The sequence below is a fragment of the Schistocerca gregaria genome, chromosome 9 (assembly GCF_023897955.1).
Source record: "Schistocerca gregaria isolate iqSchGreg1 chromosome 9, iqSchGreg1.2, whole genome shotgun sequence".
Classification (NCBI taxonomy): domain Eukaryota; kingdom Metazoa; phylum Arthropoda; class Insecta; order Orthoptera; family Acrididae; genus Schistocerca; species Schistocerca gregaria.
The window spans coordinates 224,989,997-224,993,826 of NC_064928.1; the positions used below are offsets into that span (position 1 = coordinate 224,989,997).

At 36.9% G+C, this 3,830-nt stretch overlaps 1 long non-coding RNA gene across 1 annotated transcript in view; it reads left to right on the forward strand.

Moving 5' to 3' along the window:
* Positions 1–3,156, forward strand: part of LOC126291825 (uncharacterized) — an 11,487-nt gene extending 8,331 nt beyond the window's left edge. The window contains exons 2-3 of the long non-coding RNA XR_007551884.1: positions 2,761–2,876; positions 3,059–3,156. This is a non-coding gene — a long non-coding RNA (uncharacterized LOC126291825). The remainder of the gene's footprint in view (positions 1–2,760; positions 2,877–3,058) is intronic.
* The last annotated feature ends 674 nt before the right edge of the window (positions 3,157–3,830 follow it).

Genomic DNA, 3,830 nt, shown 5'->3' on the forward strand with positions numbered 1-3,830 from the left:
AGGCAGTATAGTTGCTGTGGCCCAGTTCTGGGCCAAGATAATGTAGTTGATTATGTAAACCATGTAAATTGTGGTTTTAGTGGTATCACATAATATGGTAGAATTTTGAATGGCTTCTGGCTTGCTTGAGTAAACCTCTAGATTCAAATAATGTTTTGTTTTTTCAAACTGATGTTTCACATTTGTGTAACAAAATTTAATTTGTGAGTACTTGGATTTTCATGCAGATAGTAATTAAAAATAAATAGATAAATTGTTATTAACAAATTTGAGTCCATATTATTTGTTAACATTTCTGTTAGTTAATGAGAAATTCAGAAAAGTAAGAATGAATGTTATGCTTCTAGTGAGATTCAAAAAATCATCATGATTTTATTCTGCTTACGCTATGCACTTAGCTGCCAACAAATTTGTGAATAAAACATAAATGTCTCGTATTTAAGAATGCTTGGAAAGCAACTAATCTTCAAATGAGATTTTTTTTAAATTGTTGTACCCCTTAAGGAAATAAGATGGAGGTTCAGATCTCATTTGGCTGTCTTGCTATAGGTATGCATTGATGATTTCTTCAAGGCCACAGCAAATATTTGTAAGACTTGACATGGAGCTGACTGTTGTTAAACAGGGGGCTGCTCATCATAAAAGCTGGAAAGCGTGATTTTGATGCATCAATCGATTGTTAGTACATGTCTGCAAGTGTCTGTCCCTCATGCTGTGTTGAGTACTTGCGCGTGTCATTATGTTTAAGATGAGCACATGTGTTTACTGACTAGATGAGTACAACACACAAACAAAAAAGTTCATGGAAAACATGTGCAGGACTGTTAGTGTAAGAGATTGACTGGAAGTATTTTGGTGAAATGTCCAGCAAAGTGTACAATGCAAAACTTAGTGGCAAAATGGTACCAAAGAGGTACTGTAGTGCATAAAAACTAAAATCCCACATCATTCTTACTATAATTTTCTGTGCCATTCATTTTGCCCAGACTGTAGATGTCCATTGTGTATGGGTTGTTGAACACTAACCTCCCTCCTTTCCATATCTTTGCTCATCCTTACTTGTTCCTAGACACAGCTTATCTTCTCATTTTGCAACTTGCGATTGGTATCATGGAAGTAACTGTTAACTTGCTCAGAGCAGGATTAAGAGAATGAAGCTGTGATGTGTATGTTTTCTTGATGCATCAAAATTGATAAATCCCATGTTATCCAATGATATATCAGAGCTTGTATGTATTTGTAGTTCACTAGAATTCTCTCACTAATATCCTCGGTTCCGTATGTCCTAGAAAATATATACGTGACAGGTTGGTCAGTAAGAGAGTTAATTGAATATAAACCAGAATTGTCTTAAATTTATTTAAGCTTTAGAAAAATTCATATCCACAAAATTACTTTTCTGTGAGGTCAACTGACTGAAGAAACAGCGTGGATGTTGTCATGGTAGTCCTTGTGCGAAGTTGGCGAATTTCCTTCTCAATTGCTTGTTGTTCTGGTACAAATGTTTGTGCCATGCATACTCTTCAGTCTTTCTCAGGGTGTAGTCTCTGAACTCTGCTGCAAGTCCTTCCAAAAAGTTGAACAGTTTTACAACCTTTATTATGACAAACTTTATTATGTGTTGTGCAACATAGGACACTACCTTTTGCTCTGACGTTACTGTTTCTTCAGTCAATCTAGCCGTGGAGAACAGCCATTGGAAACCAAAGCAACAAGGAGAGATCGCACCATTCCCTGTTTACAAAAAGGCACACAAAACCAAAATTTCGATATATATTTGATCCAACCTTGCACTTACTTTCTGATGATGAAATTCTGAGTATCACTGATAGAAGTACTTGAAGAAGAAGACACACACTTCCAGAACTTCTTTAGGAGAGCAGTTAGATAGGGCGGACATAGTTGAAGTGAGGTCAGTGTCTGAGGCCAGGTTGTGAACGGCCTAGCTGTTGAGAAAAAGATGAAACAAAGGTTAGTGACAAAGCAGGTAAGAGTGAGTAGTAGTGTTGGATTTTCACACTATCCCTTCTATATGATGCTGCTGTAGTGCCTACTTTTGACTTCCTACTTTCTCAAACATCTTTCATCTCTGCCTCCTATCATGCTTACAATAGGTGGGTCTGAGCAAGTTGCCACTCCTTTCCAGCCTTCCCAACCTAATGCCACTTTCATCTCTAATGAAGGAACTCGTATGTTCCCCACACTTGTAATAGTTTCCCATTCTTTTAAGTTTATCCATCGGCAGTACTTTGTATTTTGCCAGCTGAAGCTATGTTTTGGTGATTTTCTGAACTGAATTTTCCTTTTGGTATATAGTGTACTTGTGTTAATTTTGATGTTAGTTTTCATCAGCGTCCATTTGAGTAATTCACATGACTCTCATATTTGTTTACAATAGAGTATTGACTCCGTGTTTATTAAACAGGTGATGATAAGGCTACTTTATTTACATGGCTCCATTTCTGCTCTCCAGGTATTTCAAAAATTCCATCATCATATGCAAGTTTGTCTGACATAATTTTTTTATCTTCTTGTTCCTCTTCACATGTATCTTGATGTTTGTCAAATGGATGAACTATGAACTGACATTTGGTAAGTGAGAATTAAATTTTTGGCATTTTAAACTTCTACTATAGTAGACAGCATTTGTGATTAGTGGAGGTTTTGTTAAAGTCGTCTTGGCTTTCACTTTCGGAGCATTAGAATGAATTTATAGCTTGTGATTTGATAGATGACTAAACACAACTTTTCTTTTTTCAGGTTTCACATCAGGCCCTGCGTGTGCTCCATCAATTTCAATCACTTTCATCAATATGGTATTGTTCAAAGGTATTGTTCCTCCAAAAGGTTGCGATGAGTTCATGTACAGTGGACAGGTGAGCAAGAGTGGAAAAATGTTTCATTGAATTTGTTTGGTTTCACTCTACATTATTAGTCTTACCTCAAATAGTTTTAATGTGTGTTTTCAAACAACTTGTTCTGGAAAGTAATTTCACCAGTTTTGCATTTTTCCATTACTTTTAGTATTGCATAATTTTGTCTTTCTTCTGTATTGCAGAAAGGCTTGCAGAGGCTCTTTGTTCTTGCCCTACTGTGTGTGCCTTGGATACTTCTTGCAAAACCCAATGTTTCGATAATGAGGCACCGCAAAGCCCACCAACTGGTGAGTAATAATCTGTACCCCCTGCAATGTTTTGACACATTTGAGGGTAAATATCTCGCAGGAGATGATACTGTGTTGAGTCAGTTTGCTCTTTCATTTAACAGACAATCTTCTGACTTTACCCAACTTTCAAGCCATCCCGTACCTGCAGAGAATGGCATGGATGCGGAGGTGGGATCGATGTCAGGGACAGCACACTAAGGACAGTAAAGATGGGGCTCACGTGCCGCAGAGCAGTGAAGACCACGACCTGGGAGAAATCTTCATCCATCAGGGCATCCACACGATGGAGTACGTGCTAGGCTCTCACGCTGCCTTGTATCTGTGACTTTGGGCACTGTCACTGGTGCATGCCCGTTAAGTATATGTGGTTATCTTTTACTTGTTTTTCAAATAATTTATTGTACTATGGCAATATATTTTAAACATAGAGTAGGAAAAATTATATTCCATAGAGGTGCCACTGAAAGTAATAAATTGTAAATCCTGGTTTCTGTGGCTGTCCTAGATATAATATTGCTTGTTTTGATTTACTCATTAACTCATTCTTTTCCATGTTTAATTTCAACAAACTTAAATCAAACCAGGTATTTAACTTTGTTAAAGTATTTAATACAGATTGTGGAATTTGGTCAGTACTGTTACTTCCAATATAATTTCATATTTA